At 43.5% G+C, this 20,210-nt stretch overlaps 1 long non-coding RNA gene across 1 annotated transcript in view; it reads right to left on the bottom strand.

Annotated features, from left to right (window-relative positions):
- Window positions 1–416: 416 nt before the first annotated feature.
- LOC132210545 (uncharacterized) overlaps window positions 417–20,210 on the bottom strand; it is a 127,860-nt gene continuing 108,066 nt past the window's right edge. Inside the window, exon 3 of the long non-coding RNA XR_009446688.1 lies at window positions 417–1,164. This is a non-coding gene — a long non-coding RNA (uncharacterized LOC132210545). The remainder of the gene's footprint in view (window positions 1,165–20,210) is intronic.

Below are 20,210 nucleotides of genomic sequence, written 5' to 3'. Positions count from 1 at the left end.
ATGCCATCATCGCAGTTTGAGAATTTCGTTTAAAAACATGGACTGGAAAGAAACCCTGTCAACAGTTAACTCACCATGGATCTGTTGGAAGTGGCCTAGCGAGCATCGAGGGATGGTAATAAATGTCAGACTTGCCTGTGAATCTACATTCCAAGAATAAATGTGTGAAATAAAGAGTACTGGTAACCCTACTTACAAGTGACCCCTGTTTCCTCTGGTGCAATTTGGATTCAGATATCCTTTTTAGCTGTCAGATAACAGATCTGCAAATGGATTCATGCTAATCTGATGCCAGCAGGACCAAATCTCCAGAGACATTATGAGCTGGTGTGTTAGAGATGGCTCTTAGGAATTGGGCAAGTCTTGCCAAACTGGTGTTTTGAAACCTGATGATTCTGTGCATGTGCCTCCTTTCATCTAATTCCACTTGTAGCATAAGTTGATGTGGTTTGAGAATTTAAAAAATGACTCATAAACAAGGACTTGCCAAATGATTTTTTTGAATGATTCAAGAAGTAGCAGAATCAAAGAATGACCTAATAAGCAATTGATATTTAATTGGAGAAAAAGCTTTGGGGAAAAAGAAACACACTAAATATCAGCTGGAAAGTTATTTTTCATGGGAACACTGGAAGCATCTTGTTTTTTTTTAACCAATTCTGTCCCTTGAATTTGGACATTGTAAAGCCCCCCGTCAGGTTTACTTGCAATGAATAGAAATTCCATTGGCTGACATCAGAAATGTCTGGAAAAAATAATGCTGATTAGCTGCCTGCTGCATGAGTCATGACCTCCCATTTATTATCGGTATTGAACAACGTTGACACACAACTTGAACAGAAATATCAGTGAAACCGATTTAACACTCAAAATTTCCCTTCTGTTGTAACATCTAATTCCATATGAAAGTCTGAACATTATCCTGGTGGGGTTAATGTAGAAAATGAGAGCCACAGTCGCCATTCGGCCCGTTCAGCCTGCTCTGCCATTCGTTACGATCATAACTAATCACACAACTCAATACTTTCTTCCTGCTTTCCCCCCACGTATCCTTTGATTCCTTTTAACTTCAAGGTCCAGATTGAACTCCTGCTTGAAATCATACAATGGTTTGGTCTTGATGACTGCTTTCTGTGGTAACGAATCCCATAGGCTCTCCACCATCTGGGTGAAAAAGAAGAAAATTTCCATTATGCATGCAAACTATAATTGCATGCTAACTCTTAGTATATCTAATTCTTCTCAAGGAAATTGATTCCCTGAAAAATTTCGGTTGGATATGTTACAAATGTGCATTTCAGTATTCAACAGTGCATTTTGAGGATTGTGTGCATGAGGAGTTTCAACTTCTATATTTTTTTCTGATATTTTGACATGCAATATTACAACCAATGTGTAGGAACAAAGCTCATAGCTCAGAACACCACCCAGGTTGAAAGGAGTAAGCATGAATTAAATCTGTTCTATTGTACCCCCATTCTGAAAGCAACTTACCCAATTATTGTCCTGAATACTAGCATAACACAAAGTGATTATGCCCCTAGAAACAGTAATTAGGCGAGATCACGTAACAAGGAAGTAAATGCTGTTTCTCCTAGTGATTTTAAGATGCTGTTTGGCCTGCTGTGTTCATCCAGCCTCACACTTTGTTATCTAAAATAGAATTTATCAGGTTTAAGAACAAGAATATAAACACTCATCAGAATGTAGATTATTCACCTCTGAGCAGTGAGCCAGTCAGAAAGGAATGAGAGTATTAGTCTGTTAAGTGTAGGCTACCCCATTACTGATAATTACTGACAATAAGGAACAATTGTCTAGGCTTAGATAGTGATCAACAGTCATTATGAACCTTAACTAGACATAATGAGAGCAATGGAGTGCAAGGAGATTGGCACACTAGTTTTCTAGGCTGTTCATAATGTTATAGGCTTGTACAGATAGGAACAAGCAATGATAAATGATAATATAACATGGGTCAACAGACTCTCAGCCTTCTAACTCAGTAGGTCTCATGACTTGCTGCATATTTTCAACCACATCCTTAAAATACAGTATTTGGTCTGTAATTATGCAGTAGTTAATACCGCTTTGATTTTATAGCAGAATAGTATCAGCAATAGCTCAGTCGGCATTGCTATCACCTCTGGGTGCAACTCCAGTGAGTCAGCACAAAAAAAGCACATCTCTATCGGATTTGAGATAATGGGAACTGCAGATGCTGGAGATTCCAAGATAATAAAATGTGAGGCTGGATGAACACAGCAGGCCAAGCAGCATCTCAGGAGCACAAAAGCTGACGTTTCGGGCCTAGACCCTTCATCAGAGAGGGGGATGGGGGGAGGGAACTGGAATAAATAGGGAGAGAGGGGGAGGCGGACCGAAGATGGAGAGTAAAGAAGATAGGTGGAGAGGGTGTAGGTGGGGAGGTACACCCTCTCCACCTATCTTCTTTACTCTCCATCTTCGGTCCGCCTCCCCCTCTCTCCCTATTTATTCCAGTTCCCTCCCCCCATCCCCCTCTCTGATGAAGGGTCTAGGCCCGAAACGTCAGCTTTTGTGCTCCTGAGATGCTGCTTGGCCTGCTGTGTTCATCCAGCCTCACATTTTATTATCTCTATCGGATTTGTCAATTTTTAAAAACTTGAGGTCTACGTTCATTATAAACATTGGCAAGCATTATGGACTGTTCCAATTTATGTCTTGGTCCAAATCTTTAAGAATGACGCAAACAACAAGGTTCCCAACACCAATCCTACTGTGACACGACAGATACCTGGTCCCCATCTGGAGTTAATGCCATAATAACGTGCTTGTGAAATGAAAAAGATTTTTGTGAGGTTTCGCAATCAAGTTGCTTGTGCTGCTGCCTTGCAAGAGGTTTGAGTACATGGATTTCTGCCACAAAACTGGACTATGGTTTGATTCTGGATGACCACCAGGAAGACAGTTGCAAAAGGCTCAATATGTATCCTGAAGTTCCAAGAGATGACCTCTTGTGACATAACTATGATTATTTGGAAGCGGAAGGCGCTCACCAATCTGTCCCACAAAACCTCAGTGGTAGCATAGTGCTGGGCATTTGTTGCCGGAGCAGAGGACAACTGCAAACTGCAGTGAATCTGCACATGCCCTGTTTAATCAATGGGCAACACCTCCTCACACCATTGACTTAGCTTTAGCTTCAGCTCTACTGACAAATTTCCATGAATAAGTCGTCACAAACAGGGCCTGCAGTCAGATATGCCTCCAATATTTGATGAAAAAAATCTAAATTCTAGTCCCATGATAAATAAACCCTTCCTGCCAAAAATATATCCATTCCAGCAGTCTCGCCAAATTTTGGCTCAAGCAATGTCTACAGTTGTCTAAACATATTTGACCAAATACTTTATCCAGTAATCTTTTCTTAACATAAGCATCCAGTCTTCTCTCTTGCTCTACATGCCTCTGCATCATGTCGGTGGATTAGCTTTCTAACCCCCTATCATTTGCATCATAACTGAATCAGCATCTAATCAGTTTCTTATAGCAGACTGGACTTTAACTCTGAGTTGGTGCTGCTATAGGCTTCAGCCCAGAAGGAGACCAATCAATCTACTGTGTTCATGCTGGCTGTCTGGCAGAGCAGATCAGCTCATCTCACTCCCTCGTCTTTTCCCTGTGGACCTGTGATATTTTTCTCTTCAGTTGCTTATCCAATTTCCTTTTGAAATCCTTGACTGAATCTGTCTTCACTCCACAGGAATGCATTGCAGACCTTAATCACGTACTGCAGTTAAAATAAAAAAAAAACCTCATATCGCTTTTGGTTTTGTTTGTCAATCCTCTTTAAATCTGTGCTCCCAGGTTTTCACCCATTCTGTCAATCGGAACAATTTTTCCATTTCTGTTCTCTCTAGACCCTTCAAGATTGTGAACATCTATATCTAATCTTCTTTCAACCTTCTGTTGTGAAAAGAGAACAACACCAGCTTCTAATATATGTGCATGTATTTGAAGCCCTTTGCTGAAACCATGCTTGTAAATGTTTTCTGTAACCTCCAAAGTGTTTGTAGTCTAATGAGAAATGGGTATGTTAATGATGATGATAATGTAAAGCATGACATGACTCTGACATCTGCACAGTGCAAAAGAGAGAAAGAAAACTATGTCATCGAGACTTGAATGAAACCTTACAATGGAGAACTCTATTTGGTTTGAGATAGTTGGAACTGCCGATGCTGGAGTCAGGAATAACACAGTGGTGAGCTGGAGGAACACGGCATCGGAGGAGCAGGATGGTTGACATTTTGGGTCAGGACTCCTCTTCAGAAATGGGGGAGGGGGAAGGGAGCTCCGAAATAAATAGACAGAAGTGGTGGGGCTGGGGAAGGTAGGTGGGATGGGAACAGGTGAGTGCAGGTAGGGAGTGGTGGAGATTGGTCAGTGGGAACGGAGGGGTGGATAGGTGGGAGAGAAGATGGGCAGGTTGTGTCAGGTCAAGGAGGCGGGGATGAGAGGGAGGGTTGGTTGTGGAATGAGGGTGGGTGTGGGGAGATTTTGAAGCTGGTAGAGTCTACATTTAGGCCATCGGGCTGTAGGTTCCCCAGGTAGAATGTGTGGTGCTGCTCCTCCAGTTTCCAGGTGGTGTCATTGTGACCCTGGAGGAAGCCCAGGATGGACACGTCATCCAGGAAGTGGGAGGCGGAGTTGAAATGGTTCATGACTGGAAGGCTTTGTTGTTTGTCATGAACAGAGCGCAGGTGCTCTACAAAACAGCTTCCACTTGGCCTCACTGATGTATTGGAGGCCATATCGGGAGGAGCAGATACAGTAGACTACATTGACAGATGTGCAGGCGAACATCTGTCTCATGTGAAAGGTTTGTTTTGTGCCTTGAAAAGAGATGAGGGGGGAGAATGTAGGGGCAGGTATAGCACTTCCTGAGGTTGCAGGGAAATGTGCTGGGGATGGTGTGCCAGTGGGAAGGGAGACATGGAGAGAGCGGTTCCTGTGGAAGGCAGACAGGGGTGGGGAGGCAAACATCTCTTTGGTTGTGGGGTTGGATTGCAGGTGGCCAAAGTGGTAGAGAATGATACATTGAATGCAAGTGTTGATGGGGTGATATGTGAGGATAAGGGGGAATCCTGTTTCTGTTTTTATTGCAGGGAAGGGAAGTCAAGGCTGAGGTGCAGGAAAAGTAAGAGATGCGGTGGAGAGCATTTTCAACCACTGAAGGAAGGAAGTTGTTGCCCTTGAAATAAGAGGACATCTGGGATGTTCAGGAGTGGAACTCCCCATCTTGGGAGCAGACATGGCAGAGACCTCTCATCCCCGCCTCCTTGGCCTGGCACTATCTGTCCATCTTTTCTTCCACCTACCTCACTGACCAATCACTCCCTACCTGCACTCCCCTACCACACCTCTCTTCCCCAGCCCCACCCCTCCCCTCTATCTATTTATTTCAAAGCTCCCTTCCCCTCCTCCATTTCTGAAGAGGGGTCCCAAACCAAAATGGCAACTTTCCTGCTCCCCTAATGCTGCCTGGGTTGCTGTGTTCCTCCAGCTCCACACTGTGTTATCTATTTAGTATGATGTGTATTGTAGGCTACATGGTTTACAGCATTTCTGAAAGTGAGAAAAGCTTAGTCTAAGTTAGGGAAACGTTAGAGATGCAACAGAATTGTAGCAATCCAATCAGGCAGAGCAATCTCTAAATGTGCGCAAACAGCAAATACCCAAAATGAGCACATATATCGAAGACACGAGGAAGCACAATCCATAGACATAGCTGCAGCAGCCCATAGCAATTGTTACAACAGTGTTCTCTGAAAACAATCATCACATCCTTCTTCAGGTACAGTGCTTAGAATTAGATACAAGATGCCAATTGAGGTTGAACTAGAGTTTATCATTAATTCCTTGTTTTAGTTTTAATCTATGCCTCTAGTTTGAAGGTTTGCGAATCCCCTTTTAACCACCCTTTCAACTTGACCCGTCACCATCAAATGATTTGAATACGTACCCTCATGTCCCTGTTCCTGTGTTCCCTTTAAAATTGTGTCCTTAGGCTTGCCTTGATGACCTACCATTCTTCTGACCAAAATGTATCACTCCAGACTTCTCTGAATTAAATTTCGTCAGCCCATATGTCTACCCATTTCATCAGATTGTCTATGCCCTTTTAAAATGTTTTCTGATATCAGCAAATTTTCGATATGAAACTGCACAAACAGGTTTAGGTCATTAATATACATCAGAAATTGACTCCTGGCGATACTCACAGGATACCTCTTTGACTCTAAAGAAAATCTGTTCATCACTACCCTGGCTTTCCTGTTACTCAGGCAACTTTGCGTCCAAGTGGCCAAATTTTCTTTTATTATTTGGACTTCAAATTTGCTGGCAAATCTTTGAATGTGACATATTATTAGCACAGTTTGATAGCCCATACACATTACTCTCATCAACCATTCTTGTTTCCTTCTCAAATGCAATCAATTTAATTAAGCATTATTTAAATGTAACAGGTCTAGCATTTTAAAATTAGCCTATCCTGGTTCAAGTGACTGACAGATTGTAACTCATGGCAGGAATTAGCAGTTTCCCAGTACTATGGTCAACCTGACTTGTCTATAATTGGGTTTATTTGTACACCCAATTTTGACCAATGGTCACCCCAGTATCTAAGGAAGATTATGGTCAGTGCTTTCACACTTTCTGTGCTTATTTCCATCCGTGCCCTCGCTTCCAACCTATTGGTCCCACTGACTGGTGGAATCTTCTGCCTGGTCTAATGACCATAAGACCATAAGACATAGGAGTGGAAGTAAGGCCATTCGGTCCATCAAGTCCACTCCACCATGACATGTTTGGAGGCAGGAAAAGCTGAGCCGAATGAGCACCTGTTTACCATCCTGCCTCTACTCCAAGTCAGTCTGCAGTAGAAAGGTCTGTGGTTGGACTTAGCTGCCACCAATTGATGCTCTTATATGTGGGCAATTAATGACCACTTAAGACGCCTCATCCCATCTTCGCTGGTTTTAATCCGGCTGCAAGTGAACCTGTTCCTGTCAGTGTGCGCAACAAATAAACCTGTGCTGACCTCTTGCCACATTCTGAGTTGGGGTGGTGGAAGGATTGGATGAGATCCTTCCGACAAACATGCTCAGTGCCTGACAGAGGGCCCAGCATTGGGAATGTTGGGGCCACTGAGAGTCGCCTCCAGCCCATTGGGCCAACACTGCCTATACCGTCCCAAACCTCCTGCCCCACAGTTGCCGCCACACCCATTCCTGGCTATTACTCACTTGCGGCCTGGCATGCTCCATGACCTTTGGCCTCTGGTTGTTGCCATTTGCAACAGGCGACCAGCACAGGCTGGGGACACTGCTGAGCAGGAAGAGCTGCCAGCCATTGATTGGATGGGTGGGTGGAGGGGGGAGTGTCCTCTGCCTTTAAAGACAATCCCCTTTCTGTACCATTAATGTTTGAAGTTGTGGAGCAGAGAAGATTTGCAATCGAGTGGGCAGCAGGCCATTGGTGGCAATGAATTTGTGCTAGTTTTTGACTAGTCTTTTGTCTCTAAACATAATGAAATTCAGCACTGCAAGAAATTTGTTCCACCAACAAGGTTGGCATAGAAACCTGAGTGAATTTTAGCTTAATTTCTGAGTAAATGCAATCCAGAAAATTACACATTGTGGGTTTTATATGGGGGAATAAAAACACTCAATACCTGAAAATGCACTGAGAAACATCTGATTGCACAAAATCAAAGTGTGGCAGCACAAAATTCATTTGGAAGTAGTTTTACTTTGTTTTTATTTAATTATAAGAATAAAAGGCATGCACTGTGATTATAATCAATTTCATCATTGATGACACTGTAAAATAGAGGATGCTGGGTTAATATTGAGATGAGAATTTGTAATTACTCTCACTCAGCATTAGCCAATATATTATCCTGAAATATTATTTATAAAATTATTATCAGTCCCAGCTCAACCGAAGTCCTGGGACCAAGGCTAAATGAATTATTTCAAACCTTCCACAGTGCTGGGAAAGCACTGAGAGCAATCTCACTGCAGGGAGAAAGCATTTTCACCTTCCCTTTTGTACCATTATGCTTTTTTTGCACAGTAAACGAGTCACTGATGTATTGCTCGCCAATATAAAACCTTTCATTATTTTTAACTGAGAAATCTAGCAGTAGAATGACAGGCACCTTCATTTTTCATAATCAGTTGGGTTTCCCAATATAAGTGACCAGCAAATCCCTGTCCACAAGGCCACTAACTGGAAGGGCTTCCATTCTGTCATTTTGCAGGCAGTCAAAGATTATTGGCACCTAATAATAGCTAAAGTACTGCACTCTTCATCTTTTGTCTTTTCCTTTCTCTAATGCCTATCCCAATTCAATATTTTCCATTTCCGTCTCTCCGCCTCAGTCTTTTAGACTCCATTTTCTTTGTGCCACCTTCCAGTTTCACGTTTCCCCACTTCGCTTTACTCTCTGACCAATGGTTAGCTGTCCTCTTGACTTTCTTTTGTGTTTAATTCAATGTTTAGTCATTCTTTCCGCTGAGATTTATCTTTACCTCATTTGGCATTTTGTAATTTTCAGAAAGTTGATCTTACAATTTTTTCATAATGCTGCTATCACACACATTTCTTTGTAGTGGGCTATGTTTATGTCATAAAGCAAACTGAAGCTTCCCTAAGCAGAGATCTCTGTTTGGTCTTCTATACACAGTATCACAAGTTTGTATTTCACAATAAAAACTGAAAGAACTGCAGATGCTGTAAATCAGGAGTGAAAACAGAAATTGTTGGAAAAACTCAGCAAGTCTGACAGCAACTGTGAAGAAAAAGCCAGAGTTAATTTTTGGGTCCAGCGACCCTTCTGCAGAACTGATGGTAGCTGAGAAAACATTGGTTTATATGCAGAAAATAGAGTGGGTGATGGGGTCGGGAGTAAATGAAAGGATAAAGGATAGAGCCCAAAGAGGAAAAAGAGCAGTTTAGACAAAAGAGTTGATGAATATCTGGCTAGGAGGATGGACAGGTATTAATGGGGACTGTTAGTGACTAACAATAGACAGTGTATAAACCAGCTTGTAACTGATGTCCATTTCAAGCCCACCGACTCCCACAACTACCTAGAATACACCTCCTCCCACCCACCCTCCTGCAAAAATTCCATCCCCTATTCCCAATTCATCCGCCTCCGCCGCATCTGCTCCCAAGATGAGGCATTCCACTCCCGCACATCCCAGATGTCCAAGTTCTTCAAGGACCGCAACTTTCCCTCCACAGTGGTCGAGAATGCCCTTGACCGCGTCTCCCGCATTTCCTGCAACACATCCCTCACACCCCACCCCCGCCACAACCGCCCAAAGAGGATCCCCCTCATTCTCACACACCACCCCACCAACCTCCGGATACAACGCATCATCCTCCGACACTTCCGCCATCTACAATCCGACCCCACCACCCAAGACATTTTTCCATCCCCACCCTTGTCTGTTTTCCGGAGAGACCACTCTCTCCGTGACTCCCTTGTTTGCTCCACACTGCCCTCCAACCCCACCGCACCCGGCACCTTCCCCTGGAACCGCAGGAAATGCTCCACAATGATGCCACCCAAAGGTTGCAGGAACAGCAACTCATATTCCGCTTGGGAACCCTGCAGCCCAATGGTATCAATGTGGATTTCACCAGCTTCAAAATCTCCCCTTCCCCCACTGCATCCCAAAACCAGCCCAGTTCGTCCCCTCCCCCAACCGCACCACACAACCAGCCCAGCTCTTCCCCTCCACCCACTGCATCCCAAAACCAGTCCAACCTGTTTCTGCCTCCCTAACCTGTTCTCCCTCTCACCCATGCCTTCCTCCCACCTCAAGCTGCACCTCCATCTCCTACCTACTAACCTCATCCCACCTCCTTGACCTGTCCGTCTTCCCTGGACTGACCTATCCCCTCCCTACCTCCCCACCTATACTCTCCTCTCCACCTATCTTCTTTTCTCTCCATCTTCAGTCTGCCTCCCCCTCTCTCCCTATTTATTCCAGAACCCTCACCCCATTCCCCTCTCAGATGAAGGGTCTAGGCCCAAAACGTCAGCTTTTGTGTTCCTGAGATGCTGCTGGGCCTGCTGTGTTCATCCAGCCTCACATTTTATTATCTTGGATTCTCCAGCATCTGCAGTTCCCATTATCACTAGTGTATAAAAGCAGGCTATGTGATAACAAGCCCTGGTGTGTGGGACTGGGTAAGGGCTGGGACATGGAAGAGTTTAGGCCCTAAAATTATTGAATTTGTTATTGAGTCCAGACAACTGCAGGGTCCCCAAACGGAAAATGAGGTGCTGTTCTTCCAGCTTGCGTTGAGCTTTGCTGGAACACTGCAGCAAGCCTGAGACATAAATGTTGGCCAGGGAACAGGGTGGTGTGATAGATTGGCAGATAACAGGTCATTCATGATCTTGTTGTGAGTGGAATAAGATGGTCTGCGAAGAAGTCACCCAGTCTGTGCTTTGTTTCCCCAGTGTAGAGGAGACCATACTGTGAACAGTGAATACAGTAGACTAGATTCTTGGAAGTGCAGGTGAAGTGTTGCTTCACCTGGAAGGTATGTTTGGGCCCTTGGATATTGGGGGTGGAAGAGGTAAATGGGCAGCTGTTGCACCTTCGCCGGTTATAGGGATAGGTGCTGTGGGGGTGTGGGGCGATGTTGGGGGTGAAGGAAGTGTAGACCAGGGTGTCCTGGAGGGAAAGGTCCCTGCGGAAGGTGGACAAGGGAGGAGAGGGGAGTGCACGTCTGGTGGCAGCATCTCGCTGGAGGTGGTGGAAATGGCATCTGATGATCTTCCGGATGTGGAAGCTGTTAGAATGGTAGGTGAGGATAAGGGAAATCCTATCACTGTTGCGGGAGGGAAGAAAAGGGCTGAGGGTGGAAATGCAGGAGATGGGTCAGACTTAGTTGAGGGCCCTGTTGACAACAGAGCTGGGGAAGAACATCAACATTCTACTCCCAAAAAAAGACCCTGAACTATCTGTTGCCTGCCGCTTTAACACAACACCATGTTCTCTGGGCAATATCTCTGTCTCTGGCTTGCTGCAGTGTTCCAGCAAAGTTCAATGCAAGCTGAAAGAACAACATCTCATTTTCCACTTGGGGATCCCGCAGCCCTCCGGACTCCACATTGAGTTCAGTAATTTTATGGCTGAAACTCTTCCATGTCCCAGTCCCCCACCTCACGCACCAGGCCTTGTTACCACGTAGCCTGCCATTACACACTATCTATTGTTAGTCACTAACAGTCCCCATTAACAACTATTCACCCTCTCAGCCTGATCATTATCAACTCTTTGTCTATCCAACTGCTCTTCTCTCTCGTCTGGCTCCCAATTTTCTGCATATAAACCAACGTTTTCCCAGCTACCATCAGTTCTAAGGAGGGGTCACTGGACCGGAAACGTTAACTTTGACTTTTTTCATCACAGATGCTGCCGGACCTGCTGAGATTTTCCAGCAACATCTGTGTTTATATTTGTAATTTCACATACTGAATCAGATTCCATATTGCAAATAATAGTTGTAAAGTCTATTATTGAAATACCTAATACTGAATTATCCATATTTAATCAAGTGCAGCTCCAGGTTTTTAAAATTCATTCACAGGATGAGGGCGACACTGACTAGGCAGCATTTATTGCCCATCCCTAATTGCCCAGAGGGCAGTAAAGAGTCAACCACATTGCTGTGGGTCTGAAGTCACATGTAGGTCATAGCAGGTAAGGATAGCAGTTTCCTTCCCGAAAGGGCATGAGTGAACCAGATGGGCTTTTCCTGACAATTGACAATAGATTCACGGAATCATTAGATTCTTAACTCCAGATATTTATTGAATTCAAATTCCACCTTCTGCTGTGCTGGGATTTGAATCCAGAACATTGTCTGCGTCTCTGGATTAACAGTCCGGTGATAATACCACTAGGCCATTGCCTCCCATTAATATACAGGATACATGGCCATGGTTAGTGTTGTCTTGAAAGTAAATCAATGATTTCATGATTTATTAAGTTATCTGGTCATTTTTGTGCTTCTTTTCTTTTGAAAGAAAGAGATACATTTATACTGGGCTTTTCATGACCTCAGGAACTTAACATTCAACCAAGCCCCTTTTCGAAAATTAGTCACTGCTAAGACATAAACACCAGAGTCAAATTTGCATATAGCAAGTTCCAAAAATCAGCATTGCGGTAATAATCAAATCATCTGATTTAGTTATTTTGACTGAGGGACAAATATTGGCCTGACACCAGTGAGAAGTCTGTTCGTTTTTTTTGTTATCGTGCTAAGTTTTTTTTGTGTCCAACTGAAAAGAGGGACAGGGATTTGGTTTAATGTCTCATGTAAAATCAGCATCTCTCTCATTTCAGCATTCCCTTGATGCTGTGCTGGAGTGTCGGCCCAGGTTTTTGTGCCAAAGTTTGGATTCAAATCTCGGTCTAACTTTGCAATGCAGCAATGTTTGGCATTATTGGAATGTTGACTCACTTAAGACTAACAGTATTTGGAGTACAACTCCAATGCCGTACAAAACTGTTTTAAAAAGTGCTGAGCAAATCCTAGCTACTTTATAAAGTGACATTCCTGGATGCTTCATTCTGGCACCAACAACAGCATTGGCTTTCAACGGCAGGGTGGCCTCTGTGGGTTGGTAGCATCTGCCATTTGTATCAGTCAGCTGCAGCATTGCAGTCGGCCCGAATCAGTACTCCGAGTGCATCAACAGGAGCGGCCATTGCTTCAGCGATGGTGTGGTAGGCCTGGTGTGTGGACTCCTGGAATGGACTGCGTGGGGAAAGCATGGCAAAGTGGAGGAGATTGAGCCCCTACAGGAAGTGTGGTCTGGTGTCACTAAGCACTTTCGAAAGACTGTAATGTTTGATTTTTATTTTTCTACTTGATACTAATTAGTGTAATATTTAACTTTTAACTTTGTTCTTTCTTTCTACTTGCTTCTGATTCTGTACCTAGGTACTTAAGTTGGTGCCATGTGTGGCAACATCGTACACTTTTCACTGTATTCCTGTATTTTTGTACACATGACAATAAAATCTAAATCTAAAACAATTTCTGTAGGCTTGTCTTATTGTAATTTTGGCTGGAACCCTAATAGGTAGTATTTTCAACATTTCAGGCTCTGCTACGAAAATATTGTGCCATAATTAAGGGAACCACATAAAGATGTTACCTACAAATGTGGGCCAGGTAATTCTGATTATGTCCTAAATACAGATAAAGACACAGCAGAATAAAATGGGGTGGATTTGTGAAAGAGCTGGGTTCTACCTAAAAAAAAAATTTGGCCAGGATTAGGTGACACATCTGCTCTCCGCCAGACTGGAATTTGAGTCCTAACATTTAGCAGCTGGGAATGAACTCAGTTCACACTAATATGCGTCTGTACAGCTCCATCACAGCGGAAGGAACATAGATTCACGATGTGAGGTAATCCACAATATAAATGCAGCCTCGCTGATTATAACACATTCTCTGTCTTACCACTTGCTGAGTTTTATGTTGGAAGTACAAACAAAATCTACCACTCGTCATTTAATTGACTCCATGACTCAATTCTTTTCTTTTCAGCTAACAATTTAACTCAGGCATTTCTTCAGCAAGCTGTTTCTTGACTGCCAGAGTATTATGTCAATTTACAATGTGGGGAAGAGTAGCTAAAGTGTTAGATCACATTTGGGTGATAATAGGTTATTTGCAAATTTATGATTTGGATTTAACAGATTAATAACCTTTTTAATGCTGTGAATGAACACCAGCAAATTTAGCTATTGTTACTGTAGAGGAGGATAATTGGTTTAAATTTCATGACATTGAGAAATTCAACTTAGTCACATAGTAATAGTGAAGTCACCAAAATCTTACCAGATCATAGAGCTGCCCATCATCTCTGTCTCTAATGAGCAAGCCATGGCTTAACCTGAGGGCCACGATATGAATAGACCCTCATGGTAACCTCAGCTGGTACAGGAATTGAACCCATGTTATTAGTGCTACTCTGCATAGCATACCAGCCATCCAGCCAACTGAGCTAACCCCTACAGCCTATTGTGGTAAGGAATTCAACATGTTCCCCACCATCTGCGAGAAGAAAATTCTCTATCTCTAACTGGATGACCCCCTTCACTGAGATTACATCCTCTGGTCTGTGACTGACCTGCCACTCCACCAAAGATTTCTGTCCACCCCATCATGTCCACAATGCTTTTTACTGAAATGAGTTCTGACATAAGACCGTCAACCAGAAATTTCAACCCTCTTCCTTTCTTCAGAGATGCTGCCAGACCTGCTGAGTACTTCCAGCATATTATACACCTTTTTTTTTGTTCTTTTAAATTTTTAATTGATACGCTTTCCGTTTTTTTTATTGCTGTCCCTTTATTCCACATGATAGATATCAGAGAGGGTGCTGCAGTGTTTTCTGCTGATAGATGAATGGTCTTTAGTCCTATGAGCCTCTCATTTCAGGATGATACATCTGCATTAGCTCTTAACAGTTTTCACCCAAGCAAGTGGCTTTCTCTCTTCCTCATCACTATCCTTCTCCAATTTAGTGAAGTTACAAGCATACATTTCATCTGTGGATATCAATACTGATTTATTCCATTAAATAGTGTTGACTACATATACAGTCGAGATGGAGAACACCACAGATGTTAGGCAAAGAACATTTGAAATCTATTGAGTTGGCACATGGTGTATTCACAGGATTCCATTCGTGAGATCTGACAGGGTATTTTTATCTTATTATGAAGACCATAGCATTTTACTTTCTTTCTGGTTGCAGATTAAGATGGAAGAAGGACAGTTATGAAACCAAGGAGTGTGAAAAGAATTGCTACATTTTAAAAATCAGTTACTGAACCCCGTTGTTATGATGGTTACACTTCTGCTTCGTTAAAGTTGTGGGAGAAGATGTTTGTAGATGATCTTGCACCAGGAAAGTGAGCGTTTGCTGGCAACAAGTAACTACTTGATTTCTGTAACTGTGGACATTCATTCACGTCAAATGTCATCTGCTTACCAACAACTTTCTGCTTCCTGGGCAGCCAAATAGTTAGTACATGTGAACGATGCAGAAAGAAGATTTCAGACTGCTGGAAGGGTAAGTTGTGTGTCTCCCACCATGCAGTATATGTTCCTGAAGCCAGAAGAAAACCAGTTCTTTTTGCCTACCAGTTGCTGTGAGCTATTGTCTTTAACTAGTAACTAAGAGACTTTATAGTCAGTGGACCAATTGCCCTGTGCCTCTGGCGAAAAACTGAACAAAGGAGACTGACAAACAAAATATTTAGCTAAGAAAAGGAACATCTCAATTTACCATTTGGTCTGGTGTTACTGAACTGTCTTTCCCAGGACCAATTCCCCCTTCACCCATTATGCTCAGTTGTTAGTTTTTTTATTTTGTGTTTGCTTGTATATACATGCAGGAGTTTTAAAAGGGGATTTAAGTTTTAACTAACAGGGCCATATGTTGATAATTCATAGCTGTTTACTTGGGTTTAGAATTTACTTATTTATAATAAACATCTTTTTTTAGTGTAGGAACCTAGTTAGTGTTTTCTGTTTACCTGATTCCAAGAAAGAGATAAATTTTTGACTTTGTGCTTTTGCAGTGATCCTTCAGAGTAGAGAATAAATCTACTTTTCAAAGCAGTTCACAGGACTATCTGTCAGATTAAAACTGTTGGGATTGGGTGCAAACCTGGATTTACTCTCCTTTGAAGTTAGAGGATTGGTTTGTTTGCAGTGTTAAACTGAGATTCCATGCTATTTCATGCAGCCCATTCTGGCAAGCTTGGTTACAACTACTCTCAACTTTGCAAACTGCTCCCAGGAAGTGAATTAAGAATTTAAAGCTATAAGTTTACATTGATCAGAATCCTCAAGCTCTGGGGATATATTTCTCATGGTACAGATGCAATTGATTTGTTAGTACATCCTCAGGAATGCTCATTCATTCCAATGTGTCAGTACTCCTGGGTTATGCTTTAATGCCTCAGCCCATTAGATGGAGAAGCATGTACGAGACTGGAAGGCATTGGTCCATCTGGTTCAGATTGTATTCCAATTTTTACCACTTTGTGTTTTTATCCCATTTTCAATAACCTTACATTAGATTGGAAATTCCTAGAAATATCTAACTGATCCGAATATACAGCTCTATCAAAGCTTTATGGACCTGAACCAGCTGGGATTTTATCATGTCACTCCCAGGGTTGGAATTCAGATGAAAGGGAGTTGTGTTAGATGATGTGGTATGACAGACGTTGCTTTGCCTGTAAATACTTGAGGTGGAGAATGTGGCAGCCAGTCTGCCAGCTCTTAGCTCAATTGAAGCCTTTAAGTGACCATTAATTGCTCCTTCAGACATCTCTGGCACATTATGACTCACAGAATACTTCCATTATTGGACGATTACTTCTGTTGCATGATTGACTTAACACATCCCCACACGCTTGCTAGGACCTGTCTAATTTGACTCAGCAAGGCCCAATCCCACTTAATTGACTTAATCACTTAATGGTTCATGGGTTGCTGCTATACCAGGAATGTCCACCATTCATGGCAGCTCTGGGACTGGACAGCAGCTGGCCCCCTGAATGACTGGCAAATCTTGGTCCCAAACATCCTCTTCCAGGGGTAGAAGCTATGACATCATTGGCTGAAGAATGTAAAATGTTGTCATGGGATCCGGATCTGACTTGTCCTTACCTTTCCCTCTGTGTGTAGGCCAGCGCTTCCAGGTAAGATCCCACCTTACCTCTATTTCTCTGTCTACAGGTGATGTCAGACTAGCTGAGTACTTCCGGCATGTTTCAGCACCGGCAGTATTTTACCTTTTATAATAAAATGTGAGGCTGGATGAACACAGCAGGCCCAGCAGCATCTCTGGAGCACAAAAGCTGACGTTTCGGGCCTAGACCCTTCATCAGAGAGGGGGATGGGGTGAGGGTTCTGGAATAACTAGGGAGAGAGGGGGAGGTGGACGAAGATGGAGAGAAAAGAAGATAGGTGGAGAGGAGAGTATAGGTGGGGAGGTAGGGAGGAGAAAGGTCAGTCCAGGGAAGACAGGCAGGTCAAGGAGGTGGGATGAGGTTAGTAGGTAGGAGATGGAGCTGCGGCTTGGGGTGGGAGGAAGGGATGGGTGAGAGGAAGAACAGGTTAGGGCCTGGGATAGGGGTGAGGGAGGAGGTGTGGGGGCAAGTGTAGCATTTTCTGCGGTTGCAGGGGAAGGTGCCAGGTGTGGTGGGGTTGGAGGGCAGTGTGGAGTGAAGAAGGGAGTCACGGAGAGAGTGGTCTCTCCGGAAAGCAGACAAGCGTGGGGATGGAAAAATGGGTGGTGGGGTCGGACTGTAGATGGCAGAAGTTCGGAGGATGATGCGTTGTATCCGGAGGTTGGTGGGGTGGTGTGTGAGAACGACCACCACACCCGGCACCTTTCCCTGCAACCGCAGGAAATGCTACACCTGCCCCCACACCTCCTCCCTCACCCCTATCCCAGGCCCCAAGATGACATTCCACATTAAGCAGAGGTTCACCTGCACATCTGCCAATGTGGTATACTGCATCCACTGTACCCGGTGTGGCTTCCTCTACATTGGGGAAACCAAGCGGAGGCTTGGGGACCTCTTTGCAGAACACCTCCGCTCGGTTCGCAATAAACAACTGCACCTCCCAGTCGCGAACCATTTCCACTTCCCCCTCCCATTCTTTAGATGACACGTCCATCATGGGCCTCCTGCAGTGCCACAATGATGCCACCTGAAGGTTGCAGGAACAGAAACTCATATTCCGCTTGGGAACCCTGCAGCCCAATGGTATCAATGTGGACCTCACCAGCTTCAAAATCTCCCCTTCCCCCACTGCATCCCAAAACCAGCCCAGTTCGTCCCCTCGCCCCACTGCACCACACAACCAACCCAGCTCTTCCCCTCCACCCACTGCATCCCAAAACCAGCCCAGCCTATCTCTGCCTCCCTAACCTGTTCTTCCTCTCACCCATCCCTTCCTCCCACCCCAAGCCGCAGCTCCATCTCCTACCTACTAACCTCATCCCACCTCCTTGACCTGCCTGTCTTCCCTGGACTGACCTATCCCCTCCCTACCTCCCCACCTATACTCTCCTCTCCACCTATCTTCTTTTCTCTCCATCTTCGTCCGTCTCCCCCTCTCTCCCTATTTATTCCAGAACCCTCACCCCATCCCCCTCTCTGAAGGGTCTTGGCCCGAAACGTCAGCTTTTGTGCTCCAGAGATGCTGCTGGGCCTGCTGTGTTCATCCAGCGTCACATTTTATTATCTTGGATTCTCCAGCATCTGCAGTTCCCATTATCACGGTATTTTACCTTTGCTCACCTAGCCTTGTGTTGTTAATTTTAATGGACATAGCAATTTGGAAATGCATTCATTGTCTGTGGCTCACAGACTTGATTTGATGCCAAATTGGTTCTGTTGAACAAAAATAGACTGGTTTATACAGGTTCAGCTCCCTCTGTTTTGCAGCTTTTGCTCAAAACTGCAAATAATGTGCCTCATTCTTCCTTAAGGCTCTGGATGTGAGTAGTCTCCGCTAACTTTTGATTGCTGACAGTAGATTATAAAGCAGCCTGTAGGAACTTGCAGTGTAAGATGCAGGCAATAAATATTTGGGACCTTAGTGTGGCAGATCTGTCTGAAATAACTAAGTGCCAGTATGTTAGAAAATCATTCTTGATCTGTTCATTTCAGTGGTGATAATTGGCAGATGCTTGAAAATGCTACTTGGTTATATTTTAATCGTAATTCATAAATTTTACAGCACCTAGCATTAATTTGAGACACTATCTTCTATCTGAATTTCATATTTCACACATCAAATTGGCTCAACTACAGAAAGGCCTTGTATGCTAGTCATGTTCTTTATGATTACTCTCTTTATCCTTTCCCTTAGCCAGAACATCCATTTCAGAACATTATTAAACACAGATTTTTATGCCATCATGTCGCGGGAAGCGTACATTACAGAGACACTTACATGCTGTCGTATCACTTGCTGAAACCTAAAGGCATTCATGACCTGAATTTTAAAATCAAATCAAATCCAAAGCTTCAGCTAAGCGCAATTAAAAGAGTCAATTTTGCATCCTTGGTCGAGGAGTGGTGTTCAGGTTTGGGGTGGATGGGGCGGTTGATTTTCGACTTTATGGAAGATTGTAAAACAGGTGATAGCAAACTAGCAGCTTGTTTCATATCTCTTCTGCTCTTCATCTTCCCAGTTAAACACCATGTTAATCATCCATTTCATTGTATCGCACAAAGTTAAAGCTTAGCTACTAGCGGGAAATGGTATAGACGTCAGTGGACAGGAAATAATGAGCTGTTGCTCAAGATTCTCTGCAATATGCTCCTGATGCTTACTTGAATGCAGAGTTTCTCTGAAATGAATTAATATTTTGCAACTAACTGGACTATATAATCAGGGAGGAGCCAAGCTGGAACTTAGCCTGTGCAGTAGTGAAAATAGTACAATGACTTAAGACAAAAGGGAAAATATTGACAATCCTTTCCATTTGAAATTCCAAATAGAAATCACAGCTGGATGCACAAAGAGCACTATTTTGGGACTGGACACAATTGACTGGGCTACCATCAGGAATGTACCAGAAGGGCAACTGTAGCAGTGAAGATAGTTTGCAAAACGGAGCAAGTACTGTCAGGAGAAGCAGGTATGGAGAGATGCTGAAAAGATTGGCAAAGAAAAAAATATAATCAAAGCATTAGCATTGCGAACAGTTCATCAAATTCCTCAAAAAAGTTGATGTCGAATAAATGCTTGCAGATGTCATTCACATTTTTCAAGATTAAAGTTGATAGATTTTTGCCCGGTTTGAGTAATTTGTTAAGAGATGGAAATAAGGATTTTCTGAAGAAGGGTCCCGACCTGAAATGTCAGCTTTCTTGTTTCTCTGATGCTGCCTGGCCTGCTGTGTTCCTTCAGCTCCACACTTCGTTATCTCTGACTCCAGCATCTGCAGTTCTTACTATCTCTTGGAAATAAGTATTGTTGCGTGATGGTGAGGATCAGGGCCAGAATGCAGGCGGGTGTGTAGTATGCTAAATGAAACTGGGGTGCACATCAGCCATGATCTTATTGAA

This window comes from Stegostoma tigrinum, chromosome 1 (assembly GCF_030684315.1).
Source record: "Stegostoma tigrinum isolate sSteTig4 chromosome 1, sSteTig4.hap1, whole genome shotgun sequence".
Taxonomy (NCBI): domain Eukaryota; kingdom Metazoa; phylum Chordata; class Chondrichthyes; order Orectolobiformes; family Stegostomatidae; genus Stegostoma; species Stegostoma tigrinum.
Note: the sequence above shows the minus strand (reverse complement) of the source record. Positions and strands in the feature narration are given on the sequence as shown.